Raw genomic sequence first — 22,652 nt, 5'->3', positions numbered from 1 at the left:
ATGCAGAGAAATGATTTTAATAGATATTAATGAATGAAACTAATATTAAGAATGATTCAAATGCCTTTGCATCCTAAAGAATGAGATGTCATTGCTCAAGCTTTGATGCGTTCTGGAAATAATATTTATGGAAGATACCTCCTTTTCCTCTTTTGCTCACATTATGCCAATGGAGCGCTCTCTTTTCTTCTTTTTTCTTCCCCTCCCCCCCAACTTTAAGGTCCATGCACACCCACACCCCCCCTTAAAGTCCAGTTTCTTCAGTGAAGTTCTAATGGGCATAGCTTTTGATGGCAGCATTATCAGAAAAGTGACATATTGGTAGCTGAGAGGCAGTTCAGGTGTCTCACTGGAAACAGTATCTCAGAGAGGGTGAAAATAAAGTTCTGTCAGAGAAGCCATCATATTTTGGATATGGATGATGGAAGAAACACACCATTAAAAATCTATATGCCCCTTGTCCTGCTACAGCAAATAGACCTAAAAGCCTATCTCGTTCCTTTCTTTTTTTTATCAGAGAGTCAAACTCAAACAGCTTCCCAGGTAGCCATAAGGGAAGGAAGGATGGGATTGGAGAAGAGCGAGTATTTCAGTTTTTTGGTTTTTTCAAGACCAATTACCCTTTTGATCATAATATTTTAAAATGTTAAGTAATGACTGCCACATGAAATCTGGATATGATGCCCATAGAAGCTTCTCAGGCAAATTCTTATTTTTCACTGTAACACAAACATTTGACACTAATTTCACATTAAATAGCTGAGTCATGAAAAAATTGGAATTTGTGCTCAATTGGTGCTCTGCTGATGTGTAGCTGTTAAGAGAATGATAGGCACATAAAACAGCATGAAGGGAAACCTGACATTTATTTTAAAAATATTTTTTCTATCTAGTTCTGTATCATTATTCATACTATTAGCAAATTTTACATAAATGAAGGCTTTTTTTTAAACTTCAAAAGACAGCTTTTGAATTCCCTTCTCTGTTAGAAGAAATCTCACATGGAAGCAGCAATTGTGTCCTCTACAATGGCTTTAGATATTGGAATGATTTAAAAGTTTTTTTCTAAAAAAGACCTCTTTGAGCATAATGAAAAAAAGAACATTTGAAGCTTTTTAATTTCGATGGGACTATTCTCAAGGACTAATGTCTGCAGCATTGGGGTGACAGTTTATTAGCCCCTTATGTGGGACTGTGAAAGAAGTCTCTTTGTTGCTAGACTTAGAATCATAGAATCATAGAATCATTGAGGTTGGAAAAGACCTCTAAGATCATCGAGTCCAACTGTCAACCCAACACCACCACCCACTAAACCATGTCCCTAAGCGCCTCATCTACTCGTCTTTAAATACCTCCAGGGATGGGGACTCAACCACTTCCCTGGGCAGCCTGGTCCAATGTTTAACCACTCTTTCAGTAAAGAAATTTTTCCTTACATCCAACCTAAACCTCCCCTGGCACAACTTGAGGCCATTTCCTCTCGTCCTATCGCTAGTTACTTGGGAGAAGAGACCGACACCCACCTCGCTACAACCTCCTTTCAGGTAGCTGTAGAAAGCGATGAGGTCTCCCCTCAGCCTCCTTTTCTCCAGGCTAAACAACCCCAGTTCCCTCAGCCGCTCCTCAGAAGACTTGTGCTCCAGACCCCTCACCAGCCTCGTTGCCCTTCTCTGGACACGCTCCAGCACCTCAACGTCCTTCTTGTAGTGAGGGGCCCAAAACTGAACACAGACAGGACTTCTTCCTGCTAGTAAAATTTCCCTGCAATAGATAGTAGGTATCCTTTTTTTTATGATTATTTTTGGCCATTTGTGTTGTCCATGTTTCTGTAGTAATGCATTACAGTCTTGAATAATGATACAGTTTGTAATGAACAGCTTATATGAGATATAATGCTCTTTTCATATGTTATTTGACTCCTTGCTCTAATATAGACATGTATTTAAATTATTCAATTAATTAAATTAATTAACAAAAGTATGAATTCAGGATGTCTGGGACAAAGAAAGAAGTAACAGCTTTTGCTTTTTTTGAAAATTTACTTCATTAAACCTTGTAAGGTAGCACACAGGTTCTTCAAGTATGATTTCAGCCAGATTTGATTCATGGAGAATCTTGTAGAGATAACTGATTCAGTCTGTTAGCATTCAGTACTGCCCATGGAAGAAGATGTTCAGTTTAACTGACTCAGTCTTTTTGCTAGGAGAGTTGAGATACCCTGAGTTTGTAAGGATTGAGCTATGTTTTTAATGGTTTCCTTTTGTAGCAGATTAGGATAGATTAAGACAGATCCTTTTTGAAGGGCTTTAAACTCAGTTTTCTGTGCTAGAAGGACAACGAAGATGGGAAGATGATGCTGAGTGACTGGTCTTACAATGGATAACATTTTAGGTTTAAAAGTGAACAAATAAGACAAAACCCTGTGTTTTCCAATTGTGGCAAAGTCTGCCTGGTGCAGGAGCACAGCAACCAACAGTTACAGGTCTGATTTGTACACATTGATGCAGAGAAAGACTTGAATCTGCCTGTTGAAACTAATGCCAGCTGTCTGCAGCACCCCTGGGACAAATACACCAGATGGAGTTTGCCAGAACAGTATAACCATGTCCCTTCCCTGCCAATATGTTCCTTTACACCAGTGGGACTTGGGGAAAGCACTTGAGCTAACTATGTCACAGGGGAACTCCTCATCTGGAGCTTTCCTCTCCCTTTGTCCAGAAGATGTAATGGGAAAAAAAGAACGAAAGAAAAAAAAAAAACCCACAGTGACTACATCTCTGCATCTTCCTGACCATATTTAAGTTGTCAGCATCATCAGAACTATGGTGCAATAGTATTGCAAATAGTATTGCAAAGCTGCAGATAAGTTTCTCCTTTGTTCTTATTCTGACAATATTTTCCTTAGCATTTTATCAGTTAATGTAGCTTTTCAGTATGTTTTCTCTACATTGTTTGTTTTGCTAATAAATAAGATTCCAGTATGGTGTCAGTACAGACCTGTGATTTGATTGCTGTTTAAAATCTTTATGTGTGATTTTTCTCAGGTCTTAGTTTTCTGAATTCCAAAATGATTGCACTTGAATTGCACTTGATTTCCAATTCATCAGGCAGTGGATTGTATAAATCCACTACTAAATATGACCATTCCCTACTCCTTTCCACTTGCATATACACTCATTCCCTTTTAAAGGTAGTGGAGCTCTAGTGCAGGCTGAAGAGCTAGGGACATCCAGGTCTCTTTATCCTTAACCAGTGACGGGGTACGGCTGTACTGGTGGTCATTTGGTCTGACTTAATAGAGTCAGCTGTTAACACAGCCAGACCTAAATCAGTGGTTAAAAATGCTTCGTACAGGTCTGTTCTACCGTGCCTTTCTAGGACCTTGGCTTTCCACATTTCTAGAAGGGTTTTTCTAAGTTTGCAGCTATTTAGAAAGCATAGATGTTGTTTCGTCTTGTCCCTGTCACAGGTGCATGGGAAGTGGTAATCTAACAGTGAGTTATTATGCTAAAAAATTCTGCTGTCTGCTTCTCAGGTGCACATCACAAAAAGACTAATCTTGTATGGATTTTCCTGTTTGTTATCAGAGGCAAAATGGGACTCTGATATTCAGGTATATAGAAGTGTTTTTTCTCTTCTTTTCTTTCCTGCATTATGTACAGCGAGAGAGAAGGATAGCTGCAATTCTTTACAGCTATCAGGAAAGACATGTTATGTTACTCTGATTGTAAGTCAATAATTTAAACCTAATAAATTTGCTTTTGAATAGGGAAGTTATCTGGCTTGCAGATTAACTGTACCATGGGTGAGGTGATGCTTTGTATTGTAATGCTTCCAAAGTGAGTTGCCATTTCCACATCACTTAGGATATCTGTGGCCCGCAGTCAATACTGTGTTGTTTTCTTTTCTCACTTAGTTTTTAATTGTATATACTTACAATTACATATGCTCTGTTATCCACGTTTTTGCATTGTCTGGGGCCCTTCCTTATCCCAGAAGATCAGGAGCTGACTATAACAAGTCTGTGCATGTGTACTGAAAGCAGTAAGAGGCTTCTAATAGGTATGTTCTTGCAGGAGGTTAGAACAGCAAGCAGCAATAAGTTTCCAGTGAGTCTGTCCAACACGCAAACTTTTGCCTAGTGAAACTGCCTTCTCCCCATGTTACTGTGAGGAGGGTTAGAAACCACAAAGAGCAGAGGCCTCTACGAGGAGAACATGTTCCTATTGCTCCATTCATGATGAAAACAAAGCTGGGAGCTACTGGCTTAGAGCAGTAGGTGGGCAAAGCTGCAAAGCTTCTTGGGGACCGGCAGTCACCAGCTGACCTCCAAGTAGCAAGGAATGGCCATAGATGGTATATTTGTATATTTACCTGTTCCTATGCATTTTCACATTGGTATGAAAGACTCAGCTGAAGTTCTACAGCCTCAAAATAAGCCCAGCTGCCGTTTCAAGGCAAGAGGCTGCATAACAAACTCACTCCCTGCTGCAGGCTCTTTATGACTGATTAGTCATTACTGCAAGCAGTATTCAGTTGCCCAGCTAGTGTCTCTTGCCCTACCACAATGAACTTTCCTTCCTTCTTGTAAGGAAAAATAAGCAATCTCAATGTCAAATACTAAAGTATATTGTGGTGACTTCAGATTTTGCACACTGTTGTTTTTTTTTCCTCCCTGCCCACCTCCTCCCTGAGTGGTAAGCTACCGGTGAACTATCTGGATTGTCTGGCTCTCTGCAGGCTATTTCCTATTGCTTCACTTTTCATTTTGAAAAATATGCAAACTTCCATCTGTTTCTTGAATACAATCCTTCTGAGATCTATGTATGTATGAGCGTTTTGTGCTGAAGAGGCAGGTTTCTTAGGACTGTGTCATTTTATGTAAATGCATTTTGACATTAGTTTTCTGCATCCACATACTCGTCCTACCTGCATATTGTGTTTTAGCTGCCACTCAAAGTAATCACTAAACTTCTATAGTGTTTGTAATGCAATTGGGCAAGCAATGTTAAGTACAAGCAAAGGCAGAGCTGATCAACAGTAAAATCTCAGGTTTCTGTTTTTAGCCAGGGTGTATGTGCTTGTGCTCTACAGCAGATGTTTCTGCCTTTGAGGCAATTTCAGTGCTGAGCTATTTTAAAGACAGATTATTCTACATGAACAAGTAAATTCATAATTAATTCTACTTTCAACTTTTCAAGATTATTTTTTTGCCACTGAGGGAAAACGTGTTACTGCCTAAAACGTAAGCTCTGAGAGTTTATATAATTCTTGTTTCACCAGATGGTGTTTCAGTGGCAAAGGACAATGTGTTCTGACCAGAGGTGGCTTTGATTCATACCTAACACTGAGAGGTAGGATGTGAGTCAGATAACTAAAGGCTGACATTATATAACTGAAGAGATGCATGTCAACCAGACCCCATTGCCTAAAAATTTTGTCTCTCTCTGAGACAGGTGATGTTGACAGCACTTTTTGCTCCCCTGTCTGCCCATATAAACTGTGTTTGTTAATTAAGCCTGGGACAAGATTCACTTAGTTTGGAGGCCCTGACTATGCAACCTCTCCGTCAGAACCATCTGCCAACATTGCTGCAGTTTCAGGGTACCCTCTTTAGGGTAAGAGAGGCCACTCTGCTGAGCAGAAATAAGCAATGTTGGCAGCACTTTGCATGCACTTCTATCTTTTTTGGAGGAATATTTTTATGGCTTCTTGTGATGTGGTAAATGTGTGTTACTGTGGTGACTTGTGATAGCACTTCCCTGTTCTGGTCTCCTGGTATGAAGTGGGGGGAAACTGTGGAATTGCAAAAGGTGTTATCAGTGGGAGAGGTGCTGGTCCAAATGAAACTGTCTAGATTTTAGGCAGTCCTATGTGGTCATCCAGATAGCACAGGCTTAAACACCGGCAGATTTGGATGAAATGTTCTGGATAGACACAAATGGAAGGAAAAAACCACATGTGAAATTGTAGACTGAGGTGCCTTTTCTGCAAAAACTACTGAGATGCATCAACCCCAGGTGAGCTGAGATATATCTATAGCTCTCTGTAGGGTTCTATCCCAAGGGTGGTACAGCTGCACCTGAGTGGCACAGGCAGACGTAGGGCCAGCTGCCCTCAGCATCCTGCTGTACCAACTCAACTACATCTCTGTTCCAGAGGTGTAGGTCTTTCTTAGTTCAGGCACCTGAGTGGAGCAGCACAACACCACACAAATATACCTTTGATGTGAGACACTCTGTTCACATCCTTACAACGCTCGCTGCTTTGACTTTGCCTTTTTCTTTACCTCTTCGATCGCTGAGGTTTTGTGTATGCTTTTTTTGTGAGGTTATTAAAGTGATGTGATTATGTTTGTTTTCCTTTCAAGGGTTATTGGTGTCCAGATTGTAGTATTTTGGAATAATTATTATATTGTAAAAGTTATCAGAAAACATTGTGCTGGTTTTGGCTGGGATAGCGTTAATTTTCTTCATAGTATGGGGCTATGTTTTGGATTTGTGCTGAAAACAGTGTTGATAACACAGGGATGTTTTTGTTATTGCTAAGCAGTGCTTACACAGAGTCAAGGCCTTTTCTGCTTCTCACACCACCCCACCAGCGCGTAGGCTGCGGGTGCTCTTCCTATTCTCTCCCCCATCCCACCGAGGGGGAGTGAGTGAGTGGCTGTGTGGTGCTTAGTTGTCGGCTGGGGTTAAACCATTTAATCTGAAGAATGTGATCTTGTGGATACAAACACACTTCTGAATGGGGCAAAGTAAGTTTTGGGTCTTGGAATAGCTTCGTCTTTTCCTACATCAATGGAAGCTACTGGTGGTGTACAGTGTTAGCAATCAGCCCCTAGGGAAGAAAGGACAAATCACTAATGCTGACAGCAGGAGCAGTTGTTCTGCATGGCTTTATGGATTTAAATTTCTTTTTTCTTCTTCAGTGTTTATATTTGCAGTGTGTGTATTCTTGAGAATTTGTGTTTTGGAGTTCAAATGCAGCTTCAGACAATACAGCGGGGGGGGGAGAATTTTTGGACTTTATAGTTCTAATCCTCTTTTAGGTAGGTCACAGGGTTTTTTTTCAAATAGATATATCATTGTCTTCTGTAAATACCAAAGCAATGTTGGTCCTAAGAGTCAAATAAAAATTATATCAACTAATTTAAGAGCCAATGTTGGAGTTTTAGTGCCACTGTTTCCCTCCTGAGTGCCATTATTCTTGTAGAACAGAAATGAGCAAGTGAGGGGAAGATGGGGGATGATGGAATAAAGAAGCAGGAGTGTTTCTGGAAAACAAAAACTGTGTGTCACTTGGCTAAAGCAGGAAGTGACAATCAACCACATTTTATTAAATGTAAATGGAAGAGAACAAACTTGTAAATGTTGTGTTCACATAACCCCAAGTCAATGAATGACTCAGTATCAAAGACTGTTTTTCGTTTCAGAAACTGGTGTCTCAGGACACAGCCTGATTCCTGGAGACAGCCATTCATCCAAATGGAACTTGTAGATCAAAACGAATGAGTTTTAGTCCTTACCAGGAAAGACAGACAAAAACTGTGTGGAAATAGCAGACTTCTTCTCTTTCCCTCCCCGCTTAAGAAAAAGCTTTTGCTTTGAATTGCCTTTATTAGTTTTGTATTGAATTAAGTATACTGTCAAACTTCTTGTCCAGATTGCTCAAAACAGTATTTGGCCAAGTTGACAGCTATTACAAAAGCCTTTACTTGAGCCCAAATCATCTTTTCATTGCTGCTGAAGTGCCTCAGAGAATATGAAACAAAATTGAATAGGTTGCATTTTATAACTATTAATGAGCCTTCTTTCTAGGTATATAAACTGTCAAAAATGGTAAAACATTATAAAAAAATCTCTTGCCTATTTAATATTTCTTAGCATTGCCAGATCCCATCAGTTTTTGACAATCATTCATGTTATGTCAGTTTTAATGCTGTTGAACATGGTACAGGATTTCCCTTGGCTTTAACCTACTTTTACTATTTATGTGAAGTAACTTTTCTTTAATATAAATGAAAGCTGCTAAAAAGTAGTTTTATATATACTTATATATATATATATATAACCTTATATACTTTGTAGCTTATTTTTATTTTTCGGACTCATGCTATATTGTAACATTGTTTCATTTTATTTCTTGACTTATTCAGTAATTACTTTTGAACATTTTGAATAAATTAATATGTAGCTGAGTTGTATTTTAGAACAGTAGAATCTAAATTAGCTTATGCAAAAGACAGACCAAGTCCCAATTCCAGAAAGTCCTTGAGAATTTCCTTAGTTTTCAGTCCTTAAGTCCTACTTGAGTCCTATTCACTCCAGTTCGCTTCCCTGGTTTACACCAGATTTCAGCTCAAGTTTAGCAAAGCATATAAGTATGTGCTTAAGCTTTGCTGTTCAAAAATCACAATGTAAAAATAAGTCAAAACAAGCCAACAACATTTGCACGTGTTTTTACTTGCCTTCTGTTTTTATATATTCTGATAATATTTTCAAATTTTAGCACAGTTATTGAGGCCAGCAATATGCTTAACAATTATAACTCAACAATTAAGTAAAAATAACTCCTAGAAGCTGGTTCTTTAAGAAAAGCACATCGGGAGACTCACAAAAAGTTATGGGTGCCCTCAATATTGAGTTGTCCTGAACAAACTACTTAATGTTGAATTATGGATTACATCTAACAGCAAAATGACTAAGCAAATGTTTTAACAGACTACTTCTGCCAGGCTAGCTTTTTCCCCAGGCTTCTTTTAGGCTGAATATGAATCAGCTCTGGTCCAGAGACTACATAACTATGTCTGTGTGTTGCTAATTTGCTCTGCTATGTCTCACTGTCTTCCTGGTTTGGGAGGCTGGTGGGTTAGCCCCCTCTCTAAAATGCCATAACTGAAGGCTTTTGTGTTTTCCATACTGAATCTGAAACTTTTTGTATTTCACATTTCTTTCTTATTATTTTAAAGATGTTCTGTTTCTCATTAAATTCTGTACCCTATGCTGCAGTTGGTATTTTTGCAGCAGTGACTGCTTTGAATTGGCTTCATTTTCATTAGACAATAGGTAACAAATCCCTATGCTGAGGAGTCTCACTAACAGTTAATGTTTTATAAATACATGGCCATTATGTATTGCAGTATGCTTATTGCAGTATGCTACTTTAAAAATAGCTCTTTTCATATCGTTCTGATGGTACAAAAGGGAGAATAAAAGGTAATTATGTGATGCTTCACAAATCTGTATTTAAAGTCATTAAAAATTGGGATGATGTTTTCCATTGTGAATCTTCCTAGTAATGACAATCGATAATGAAAATACACAAAGAAATGGAATTAAGTATTCCACATTCTTTTGCATATCCTGTTTTTTCAATTGTCTAAATAATAGCTTCGTTCTTCAATAACATTTTTTTTTGTATTTATTTCTCCTTTGTGTTGTGGTTAATTACTTTTACAGTGATCAAAGAAGCCTAGGAATCTTGATTTACAAGTGCTAAACTAGAGAGTTTACTTCTCACAGTTCTGATTCTTCTGTGATTATGGTGTATTAATGTTACCAAAGACTTAAAAGTGCTTGTGAGGCTGAGGCTTACTTTCAAACAGAACAGAAGCTGTGGGAAATATTGGAAAGACTGAGCATGAACAATTAAGTTATTCTACCAGCATAGGCTATAATCCTATTGCTACTGTATATTGGTTACCGTCTTCAGGACTGTGCACATAAGCTAAGTATTTAAAAGTCAGCTGTTAGAAAAGGGCTTCTGCCAGCTGCCTCCATCTCAGCACTGCCTGAGGGTGGGATTTGTTTGACCTAACTCCAACCGTCAGAAAATTAGGTGTCTAAAAAAGATCAGTCGCCTATTGTGGCACAAAGGAGACAGATTCACATGCATAGAGATTTATCAGCAGGGTCCATAGCTGGTGGCATACACTGACAGTCAAAGTAGCTTTTGGGGAAAGATAAAAACAGAAGAGGAGAGAGAGAAAAGGGAAAGTGAAAACTATCCCTGGTGGCCATCAGGAGAGGGAAGTGACAAGGTCCGCAGCTGGGCACCCCCAGGCCATGCTCCCATCAATCAGCAGCAGGTGGTTTACCAACACACACACACGAACTTCTGTAGTAACTATGTGGATGTCTTCAAGACCTGCTCAAACTGTCAGTTGTTTATGGGCATGATGCTGTTAGTGCTGATGGAAGCATACTTTGGGGGCAAGTGCTGCAACTGGTTAAATGCTGTGTGCATGGGTTTGGTCCACTGAGTAACCAAAGTGTAGGGAAAGGATGGAAGAAGGATGACTCACACTGGTGACAGTCGTTTCCCGTAAGACTGCACCATAACCACAACTTTGAGGCTTGCAGATGCAAGGATGTGAGAACAATGGGAAAATACTGCCATAAGGCTTTGGGAAAATGCTGCCGTGGTGAGTTTGATGAGAGATTTGAGCTGTGAGTGAAAGGCAGGCTTCAGAGTTGCAAGTAGAAGGCCCTTGGTGATAGAAAACACAAAGACACTGTGCAACACTACCTTGGGAAGTGATGGACCACCCCAGGGAGATGCCTGTCTCCACTGGCTGCAGAGGGATTCCCATTGAAGTTTGTTGCTTAGCTTTTAGTTAATGCAAGTTGAATCCTACTCCATACACACACATCTGACAGCATGATACTTTTAATATGAAGTTATATGTCTGTCTTCAGGAATCCTCATAGGCCATGCTCCTGGTAATACTATATTTTTCTTGGTAAACTTATAGCTATCTTTAGCTTAGCGGCTTTTAGTAGAATGCTTTTATTTATATCAAAATGACATATTGTGTAAGGAATTGACACTCGTCTAAAATGATCTGAGAAAATGGCCTTGTCCACACTCAGCAGTTGCAGCACTTCAACTGTGCCAGGAAGCTGAAAAAGGGCAGTATGCAATAACTGAAAATTATGCCTAAATATTTCAGCAGCTCATGCTGTTATGTCATCAGTTATATCTTGCTTATCCAGGCTTATTCCCATAGGGTTTAATGAACTGCTTAGAGTGGTAGTACTTCAGTCCCATTAGCAGCTGGAGAGGTAAAACAATTTCAGTAGAAGGAATCCCTTCCATCACAGAAATAGTTACACAGGCACAATACGTCATGTAGAGCAGGGCTAAGAAACCATTGTAGAATGATTTACTGACTACAGCACTGGGTTTTTTATTCTCTTCCCTGCCTCCTACCACCTGCTGCATCCAGTTTTTAAGTTGGATTCTTCCTTTGACAGAGTATCACTCATGCAGATCACTGTCCTGTTAAGGTTATTCTGATATATTCCCTTTGTGTGACTCCCTCTCTGAAGATCAGGCCCTTCACCCAAGTCTACAAGGTTGAAGAACTGCCTGCTGTTCTAGCTATGATCTCTAGTTCAGGAATGAAAGAACTAGCAGGAATAAAACTAGTCCCCAGGCTCTTTAACATACAGTACGAGTATAGTGAACTGGCTCATCTGATCCCAGCTCATGTACTGCTCATCTCTGCTTCATTGAAGTGACTATTCTCATCTTTTGATGGGTGCTACATTAATCTGTAGTTCATACTAGCCCATCACAAACCTACAAACACACGGATGCCAACACACAGTTGCATCCAGGAATGAAGCTCTGACAGTCAGATTGACATAATCAGTAATCCACATATCAATGATTTTTGTGTGATTTAGTGGAAGCTTCTGTTCCTAAGGAGTATAGATATTCACTATTTCTATCAACAGTAAGACATGTGCTTGATAATCAGCAGTGAGGTTGGCTGGTTTGTCTGAAATGTGTAGATAGTATCTTCAGCAGTCATGTAGTAGCACTTTTTAAAACATTTTTGTCAAATAGTTATCAGTTTTGCAGGTATGAGCATTTAACAGAATGTTTTTTGACAGCTTAACTAAGTTTGAAAGCATCAAGCACTGGTATTTAGATAATGACACTGGCAGGAATGTTTTTACTGCATTAGATGCCAATTAAATTACTGATTTCATAATTATAAATCAGCACATTACAGTGGATAATTAATGTTGTCACACTCAAGCTGAAATACTTTATATAAGCATAAGCCTTTCCTCTGTTGATTTTCTAATTCAGGAACCAGAAAATATTGCATATCATCTTTTAATATTTGAATACATATCTTTTAGGATTCCTGCTCCTGCCTGCAGCCATAGCAGCGCACTGTGCTATATAATGGCTCAATTTAATGAGTGTGGAGACTGTTCAGAAGGGACATAATGATCTCCAGGGAGAGAACTGTTCATATAAAATTAAGACTAGATTTGGGGGCAAAAAACCCCAAAACACTTAAAAATAATTGCCAGATTTATCATTTTAGCAATAAGAAAACCTGTTGGAAGGAAAGGTGTTGGCAACTCACAGTAGCAAGGACTTGGTGCAGAAAGTTTTGTTCGTTAATGTGGAGTTGCTCTAAATTATAAAAGAGATGGTGGAGAGGTAGTCCTAGATTAAGGTCTTCAGTCCTATAATAACGAAGCATAATGTCCCCAGTCTTCTCAGCTAATGGAACTTAGTTGTGGTCAAGCTGACTGATTTTCCATTGATAAGTCACACTAATAAATGTGTAGAGAACCTGACCATAGAACACAGGGCAAACTATAGATTAAAACAGTTGTCCATCTTTGAGCAGAAGATAGGGTCTGATAATATATATATTTATTTTTTGTTCTCAGAAATAAAAAAGCTAATGATAGTTGACCATGTATCAGCACAATAATTCTACTTATAACCACAGATGTGTTCTATTGATTTCAGCTAGGAAGTGGGAGGCCAAATCTCAAGGCCATTCCCACCTTCAGAGAGTTTAAAATCACAGCTCCCCCTATCAGGAGAACACCGTCAGACTAATGGACTTTCTCTGCGAAAGCATCTTCCAACTCTCTCTTGTAATCGGGCCACACTGAAACCAGGAATGCAAAAGTGGTGGGGCTAGAGGAAGAAGTACAAGAGACCCATTTGTGGTTGAAGACACCCTTGCTATTAGCCAGATATGGGGTTCCAGCCTCTGCTCTCAGAACTCTTTATGCCTCTGCTAGTCAATATTTTTGTATTAAAAATATACCACGGTTGCTCTCAGCATAGTCATAAAAAACAATGAACCTTACATGGGCAAAGTTGCACATTCTGGTTTGTAAGGGGATCAGGCATGCATGGCAGCAAAATATAATCAGAAGTTGCTTTAGGTCACCGTTTGTCTTCACCATCTACAGCTTCTAATGCAGCCACCCTGCAGCACAACTATCAACGTTGCTTTACTTTCCCAACTCTTTCATTTCTTTAGTTTTCTTTCTTTACCAAATCACAAAATTCTGGTCATAAAGTAGAACCACTTTCCTGACTGCTCAATAGGATCTTGAACCCTCCAAACATTAGGTTTGAAATTGTGGAACCAAGAGACTGCCCAGTGTACACGGCAGCGGAGAGTGGCATCTGCTGACCCGATCGTTCATATTTACACTGAAGAATATCAAAGTAAATACTTTACAATGTTACAGATCTAAAAAGACACGATTTCATCTGTTTATGGCTTTATGATAAAAGTGTATGAATTTAAAGAGGTAAAAAGTGAAAATAAAACTAGTCTATTTGAATGTAATTTTTCAGTACTAAAATAAGGAAAATGTTATATTCTTGCAAAATGTCTGTATTTTCTTTATCAAATATAGTGGAAAGGTAATTGTGATGCTTTTATGAGTGAACAGGTATGATACAATGACTGATTATTCCCAGTTTTCTACACACATGTACATTCTCTCTTTTTGACATTAATACACCTTTGAAACATTTCGTTGAAAGAATTAGTCCTGGGGGTTTTTTATGCCATTAATAATTTTGTAGTCCACAACTTTTAAAATTAAAAACTAAACCTATTTTTGACTACTGAGACAAAAGCAACACTCTCTTTATAAATATGTATATACACCCAGAGTTAATCAGTTCGCTGTTCTGGAATTAGCTGACTTGTTTGCCTTGGTGTGTCGCCAATTAGCAGGAACCCAGGGATACTGTCAGCTGACAGCTGGAAAGAGATCCCAAGCTCTGCAGCATACGGTTTGCTATGTTGTACAAAACCCTGAGCTGATGGTATTAATGCTTTAATATTACGTATTAGAATTTTCATCAGCAATCTGTCTGCTATTTTTTAATGAGAAAAATATACTGCTAGAACCCTGCAAGGAGCTGTTTTCCTCAAAATCATACTTATTTTAGTGTTTGAAAAAGCAGCTTTTCGGTTGGTACTCCTAAAAGGGGTTGGTGAGGAGAAAAACAAAACAAGAAAAATCACAACAGATAAACAGAATGGGGGCAGAGGGGAGGAGAAGTAAGGCATTTTACTGTCCAGGAAGCCGCATAATTCGGAATGATTTCTGAACAGAACACCTTTAGAAGATTATTAAAGGGGTTTGTTCATGGGAATCTAGTTTTAAAATAAAAATATATACTTTAAGAATTAAATGTTTATTATTATTGATGGGATTGTACATGTGAGGTACAACAGTGGATTCAAATATTTTTTTAATAAACGGTTGTGAATGGTTGACTTTTTTCTAGCATAGAATATACACGCACCAATACAGTCTACTGACATAACAGGTACAATATAAAAACACAGTTTGCTTCTTTTAAGATTTAGAATAAATCATCGTTGTTTTCCTAATCTATTTATGCTTGAAAGGCTGGATAAATAAAACAAAATCACCTAATAGGATCAGAAAGTTAAGCCCCACAAGAGTGAGCAACACTGAAGGTACATTATTTATTTTCCATCCTTAACTTTATTCTTCTCTAGAGATGAATACATTCTAGAGAATATATCCTCTATATATCCTTATATGTACTTAGAGAGAGAGAGAATGCAATTCTCCTTCTATTTTGTATATGATCCGTAAGAGCAGCTCTGATGTTGCACACTCTTGAAGTCCCTGCCACGACTGGGAAGGAGCAGCCAGTCAGAAACTACGGCACAGGATGTGGCTGGAGTCATAAATATAGGAGCTCCGTGAGAATTACACATAAACAATTCAAGATTAGTATTGATCTATTTTTGCATTATTTACAGTTGGCCTTGAGTCCATGTGCACAGTTTTAATGGAGCTTAGCTGCATTAGGATTCAAGCTAAATATCACATTAAAAGCCCCCCCAGGGAGAAAAGCTTTCTGAGTACAGTAATAATGGAAAACACATATCTGTGGAGTGCTGAAGATGACTGTGTAACCTCCTGTGTTGGCTGCTACATAGATTAACGCATGACCATGCAAAGTAATAGATATTTGTTGATAAGGTAGAAGTAATATGTGTAGTTAATGGACGAAAATTAAAATTACCACATTTCTTCCTTTGTCTGGAGAAGTTTCATCACTGAATTAAAACATTAGGAGAATAATAAAAGAAGTGAAGAGAACTTTTTTTCTAGAGAAATTTGAAAACAAAAGTGTGATGGGAGTGAATGACCTTGCATGTTTCTCAAGCTTAAATAGGCTCCCGCTGGCAGTGCGCTGTTGAAGGGCAGATAACAATCCCGCTGTTATCATCAGGGATTGCAATCACTGTCACAGAGCTTGTGCTGTCTGCAGAAGCAGCAGCAGAGAAGAGTGCAGATTTGAAATCAGTGTTATCTGTCAAGAAAGAGATTTCTCTGTGAGTTGGGAGTATTTTGAAATGTACACATCCCTCATTTGAGTTTTGGCAGTTTGAGCAGATCCACAAGCAGAACTGATGCATCAGCACTTTCCCTGAAAAAGCCACATGAAGACAGTTACGTGGCGTGACCGGATGCGTGAGTGCAGCCAGTGCTCCACAGAGAAAGTAGGGTTGTGTGTGTAGCAGCAGTTTAAGGTGGCAACATTGGTGTCAGCCAGTCTTCTTGATGGGACAGCTGGAGATGTGGTGCTGGCACCTCATTGTATCACTTTTTTCCAGGCATGCTCTGCTTTTCTGTATGCAAGCTGCAAGGATAGCAGTCAGCAAAACAGCCTGATTCTTCACCATACGATTTTCTCCCTTTCCTCAGGATAATTTTCTTTCTCAAGTTATGTTGGCTTTAGGGGGTGATAACTGGTGCAGTAAAACTAAGAGCAGCTCCAGCTTCCTGGGGAATCTAATACCCTGAGTTACAGACACAGGAAAAAAGCAAGTTCATTACTGCATAAGAGAACAGGACTTGCTAGCATGGGATCCATTAATATTTTTTTAATAATGGATTGTTACTGAACAAATATTTGTAACACAAAACAGTGGAATTGTTAGCTCTGCATTTAGAGCACCATAACTGAAAAGCAAGTAGAAGACAGTAAGCTGAACAGATCTGTCATTTTACTCAGTACCATGATGCGGTTGGTATGAGTGTTCGTATAATGGCCTCCCTTACTTAAAACAGAGAGCCCTGTCTTTCTAGCCCTATTTGTTTGCCCTACCGTTCCAAATCCTTGTAGCCTGGGACCTTGCTCCCTCCAGATCATAGGCCTTGATGCATTCATACTTCCCAAAGATTAGGTAATGAGGAGAAAGTTGAGTGTTTCAGGATTTTTTTTTTTTTTCATTTTCATTTTTAACGCAAAGTTGATGATTATGAGTGAATGTGGAGTTTAGGTATGTTTGAGACCGAAAGCTATATTTAACATTTGGGCATTCATACTGATATTTTGGAAGAAGATTCAGATCATGTTTCAAACAACTAAATTTAGGCATTCTCATGTAGGTGTCCAGATGAACTAGATATCTAAGCTCTCATTATTGTCTATAGGTCATTAGTCAAAGGCTTAATCCAGTCATCCTAGAGAGCTACCAGTAGGTATTTACAGCAGTCAAAAGCATCAGCACTGGTGTAAAAATATCTCCTCCCTGGCTGCTTGGCCTCTTCTAATGCTGCTTATTAAAGATTTCCTGTAAGACCTCACCTGGTACCAAAGCCCAGAGGGATTAGCCCTTGTTTTTCCGGGCTACAGGTTTTTTTTCCAGGGCCAATAGAAATGATTACTAAAATTCAGCCTTCTTAAACAGAAGTTATTAGGTGTCAATTTGTGAGAAAAGCTATACTATTGAGATAAGCTCTGCAGGAAAAAAAAAATCCATTAAACTTAAGGGCCCAAGAAAAATAACAGTTTATTCTAAATAAGCTTGTTTAGTACAAAAATGCATTTTTGTCCATATTAAAAATTAACTAACTGCTCATAAGGTTTAATCACATTTTGTGAGGTTTGAGTGTTCTGTGATCTGCAAATCTTCAGCACTTAGCCTTCAAAAAAGTTGGATGTCATGTCACCCAGTAGTTGGATAAGAAGAGCACCAGGACAAAAGTTTGCCTGGTGCCTACATGCCTGGAAGGAGGTAGAGGAAAGAAAGCAGAGATGTGATAGGAAAGATGGTTGAAAGATTTCCTATTACTTTTAGGTAAGAGTCTCCTCTTCTGTTTGGCTTAGTTCTGATCCCAAGTGCCTCAGACCATGCTGAAAGACAGTGAAGGAGAAAAAAGCTACAGAGCTTGTATATGATGGTGATATCCTTGACTGCAGACAATGCATTCGCTTGCAGCAATTTGGAGGACCTGAGGGAACAGCACATTTGTGCCTAACCGAATAGGTTCTGCTAAGAAAGCCTGAAAGCATGGCCATGGCTATACCACTCCTTGAGACAGCTCAAATGCTTCTACATCATGTTGTCCAACGCATACAACTCCAAAATTGTCTTTAGGCAGGAAGTGGAGCAAAGGAGATGTGCACCCGTACCCTCTGCTTAGACAAGCCCTTTAACTTTATGCAGGGTTTCCTTCCTGGAAGCTGCATCAGCATTTTACTGGTTGCTCCATCCTGGAGAGATATGACAACAGAATCAGCTAAAAGTCCTTAGAAAGTCAAAGATCATGAGGGACTAATACTCGTCCCACCACTATTAACACTGCATTTGTAAGTCAGGAGAGTTGAGACTACTTTCTGCTGACCAGACTGTTCTACAAGGCAGTAAAGACTGTCAGATTGCAAGCAGTGGTCCTCACACACCTCCCAGGGCACATGCTCACCATCAGCATTCATTTCTGTATTCCCCAAATGTGATGTGGAACCTCAGCTGAGGTTCAGCCTTCCCTCATCAAGCTGAGGAACCACACTGCCAGGAAATCACAAGGGTCTAGCTGGACATGGGGGGAAAATATGTGTTTCACAGATATGGGAAACTTGTTCTTCTTTAGATAGGAGGATCAAGAAAAACACTCATGTCAGCTGATGCAATAGAGACTTAATTTCAGTTCAGAATTATGTTAGAATTAACTATGATTTGTGGCAGAAATTGTTGTAAAATTAATTTTAACACCCCAGTCTATGCAGATATCATTTTCTGATTTGTTTTTCTGACCTGGATGCGTTTTTCCAGCCTCTTTTTTGTTTGATCACACCTTGTTGACTTCATTTCCCCTTCTTCCTCAGTGTTTACTCCCTTGTAGGTTCATTGTAGTTTTACTGTTTATATGACTGAGCTTTGCACACATGTCTGTGCCTAGTGCAGGAGCTTCTTCGTACAGATGTTGCCCAAAGACTGTATTCATACAGTTAATACTTTGACTCTAAACATTTTTTTCACCAGTGGGCAGTGCTCAAGATCTAGTCTTTTTCTGTGTTTAATCTTTGGTGCTTTGTGTAAGAATATTGTTACACATATTCTGAAAATGGGTATCACTGACTTCAGTATTATTGGGAGAACTCACTAGTCAACAGCTAAAGAACAATTTTTGTACTGATACTAATTTACAATTAAGCACATGTACAGAAACAATATAAATTCTTACAGTGAGTGATATTTTTCTCTAGGAATAAGTCAGAGATGCAAATCACCCAAAAAGTGTTTCCATCCTTTCACAGCTGGCTTTTCATACTGTATTTATTGTTTTGTAAATATGCAATAACACTTGTCAAGTATTGCATAAGAAAGCATGAGGGACCTTAAAGATGTGTCATTCTCATCAAAATCATCTTTCACTGAGATAATTTTTTTAAAATAGTCTTTAGTGCTCTAAGTGTAAAGCTTGATGAAGCAGTTCAGTTCAGGGAGATGCACTGTTCTGAAAATGGACTCCCTTGTTTTAGGTGATTAACTGTCACCACAGATTTTGAGTTTTTACACTTATGATATTCCAAGCTCCATGGAAATTCTTTGAAGAATTCATCTTAATATGTTTTCAGATTGCATTGGAAACCTATAATGTTACCTTCTGTCCTTAAAAGCCATCAGGTTATGGATTCCTTTCAATGAATTTTTGATAAGGTGGTCCAGAACAAGGGAAAGAAGTAGCTGTCTGCCAACTAATCTCATGAAGTCTGCATTCACTGTTTAAATGCTTGCTTTGTAGAGCTAACCAGATCATGCAAAAACTCCCAGCAGATCCATGAATAAGACATACATTTTGGCTTATATATTATTTACTGCTGTAAAGCTTCTGCACTTTTTATGAGAAAATAGGTCCTAGTTTATTAAAAGAAGAAAAATTCAATAATGGAAAATTTTTCATTACTTAGTTGCATCATTCAGTTCTGTTCCGTGTGCAACTGTCATATTAGACAAGCCGAACTTGCAAATCTGTGTGTTTCTAGCAGCGGGTCTTGGAACTGAGGTTTCCCTTGGGACAATGGGGAAGAAATCCTTGGGGTCCTGCATGCAATTACAGATGCACCTGCTCGATCAGTCGGGCTCCCCTGGTCCGTGCACTGTATGTGCGTGCTGCCACGCAGCTCTGTTTCATACCACCCAGACTCTGTGGAGCCTCATCTCCTTTTTGAAAATATGAATATGTGTAAAACAGTTCCCTGTTTGTCACAGCTTGAGTGGTGGACAAAGCAGAAAGTTGCGTATGGGTACACAGCATAGAATTTATCTGATTTATCTGTACAAGCCGCATTTCACTTCACCATGGTAAGCTTGACATGCTGTATCTCTGGAGCCTACCTATTCCACACAAAAGTGTCAGTTTTCTTTCTGAGGAGAAAAGCTGAAATAACTAGACTACTGTTTCCTTAGTATTTATCTGCCTTCTGAAGATATGAAAGCATGTTCAGAGAATATAACAAAAAGGCAGATAAAATGTGAGTGATATTATAGAACTATCACCAAAAAAAGGTAGAAACAATTCAGTGAATGCTAATCTTTAAATCCAGTCAATCCAGCAACAGTATTGAAAGAAATGCTAGGGTTTTTTCAGTCTTAATATTTTCTCAGAGATTCATAGCCAACTTAAAGGAAAAGAGAACAACTATTGTTCTTTTGAGGGCACGTACAATAGGACACTAAAATGTAAAAATGAGGTTTTTGTGTTATGTTTTTTGTGTGTAATATTCTGATGGGGAAAAAACAGTTAAAAGAAGTAAAATAGTCTGGGTTTGTTGGGTTTTTTTTAAATCTATGATTCACTACAGAACATCTCACAAAGTCTTGTATTACTTGTTACAGGCACTTTTTAATGATGATTCATAGCTTTGACAGTTCAGCCTATTGATATCAAAACCACTTTGTGCAAATGCTCTGTGCTCCTTTGTTCCACTGACAATATGCAAAACCTTTCTTACACCACTCGGGATGTTCCACTCTTTGAAATTTGAAATTTCTGGCTTCAATCATCTGTTTAATTGATACATTTTATAAAACAACAACGCTTTAGGATTGTTTTCTGCTGTTCCAGGCACCACTAGCATAAGGAATGACAGAGGTTTTGTGGGTTTAAGTTTAAAACAGTGTTTTTCCTAGCTGTTGCGGAAAACTACGATTACATTTCTTTTGTGTTTACATTCTGGATATGTTACAAAATGACTATAATTATGTAGAAAAGAAAGTGATGATTATATGGTCGGCTTTTTACATTTCAAAACTATAAAAATATTATAATAACATTACACGTCTGAGTTATTCTCGTAGAAAAGTGAAGGGTATGAGTTTCCTTCTGGCCTTAAATCAGGCTGTTTGTTGTATATTTCAGGTCAACTTCTGTAGGTTGTAACCACTGCAGTAAGCCCTGCAGAGTCTACATGATGGATGATTTAGGCACCTAGTAGGAATAAAAGAAAAATAGCTTTGGAATATGTCATATTGCATAAAAGGTATTAAATTAGCAAACAACTAGAACCTTTGAAACAGTGAAATGCAGCTGAATTTGTTTATCTGGCCTGGCAACCAACACCTCGTTCAGATCTCACCCCCAGGGAGATTTTGATCACTGACAAATTCAAACAAGAATCTTCTTTGTATCATTGATCAAGAAAGAAAAGCACATGAGCAAATTGGGTATGTATATGTTTTTAACTGTTGCCTGGACAGGCAAATTAGTTTTTCTTGCATAAATTACTTTCATAGTTAATAAAAAAAAAGATAATAAAAGTTTCGCACCTGCGACACTGGTGAAAGAATTTTTTAAATAAAAAATACTCTTTGACCTGACCATGCTGTGTGTTCCAGTTCTATCAAGGTGCAAGAGTATGACCAAGGAGAGAAACGTAGTGAAATGTTTTCTTTAAATAAAGTCACAGCCGTGACTCCCAACTGTGGTAGATTCCCAGCTTCTAAACAAAACAAAGTAAATACTTCTGACAAGTGGCAGGCAAGTACACTGGCTGCCTGGGGCTTTGCTCTCTTCAGTGGGGAGGATAAGTGTCCTACTTAAAATTGCTGCAACCTAAGGAGCCTCACTGTGCGTAACTTTTGAGTCCTAGATAGGGGGATAATGCCAAATAAGTCATCCAACAAGTGCTTTGTTTGGGAAATGGAACCCAAAAGGAAAATTCAGAAATTTATATCTTTAAAAGGGTTTTTTTTGCATGGAACTCTTGTTTGAAACCTTTTTTCTTCTCTCTTATCAGCTTAGTTTTCCCTGTAAGCATAGAGTTCAAAATTTAACTGGGGAAAAAATAAAGAAAAGCTTCTTTCCTAATGTCAAGATAATCTTTTAAACATAAAACCCAGAAGATAATGATATGAATGCTACCTCAAAAACTGGGTCACTAGTCACTCTTCTTAAGAAAAGTTCTATTCCATTCTTATAGTATATCAGAAAAAACATAGTACTTTGATAGGAGTAAAAAATCACTGCCAAAACAGCAGGATAGATTACAAAATTTTTTAATTATTCCAATCCACCTTTCTTCTCTGAAGTTTCCTTCTGGAAAACTTTTTTGTGGAATGAGCCAAGTAAACTCTTCTCTACTATTCTTTCTTCCTAAATGCCAATAATGGGAGCAAATAACTTTATTTGTACCTGGAGTCATAAAACTATCAAGCTTGTTTCCCAGTTACTGCTCTGGGTTTTCTAAGCAACTGAAAATTTTCCAGAATACCTTCTGTGTTGTTCTTTCTTCATCTCTATGACAGTGATTGTCTCAATCTGTAGTAAGGAGAGGCACAGTGGTGAATTTCTTATGCCCTCCTTGCACTTATGATCTGCTTGGCTTAAGGTGTAGATGTTGAGTGTATTTACATGCTAATTCAACACTTCTGCTCCCCTGGAGAAAAGCTAAATAAAGTTTGAAAGTGGGGGGGGGAAAAGCATTCTTGGTAAATGAATGCAGCATTTTTTAGGTCAGACCCTCGTTAGTGGAAATCAATGTATCATCATTGACTTCCGTGGAGCTATGGCAAATTACATCAGCTC

General features: G+C 38.5%; 1 protein-coding gene across 5 annotated transcripts in view; it reads left to right on the top strand.

The window, feature by feature from the left end:
• Positions 1 to 22,652, top strand: part of HS3ST5 (heparan sulfate-glucosamine 3-sulfotransferase 5) — a 205,335-nt gene that overhangs the window by 72,753 nt on the left and 109,930 nt on the right. The window lies entirely within an intron of this gene.

The sequence above is a fragment of the Aptenodytes patagonicus genome, chromosome 3 (genome assembly GCF_965638725.1).
Source record: "Aptenodytes patagonicus chromosome 3, bAptPat1.pri.cur, whole genome shotgun sequence".
Classification (NCBI taxonomy): Eukaryota; Metazoa; Chordata; class Aves; order Sphenisciformes; family Spheniscidae; genus Aptenodytes; species Aptenodytes patagonicus.
This window is presented reverse-complemented; position numbering and strand designations above follow the sequence as displayed.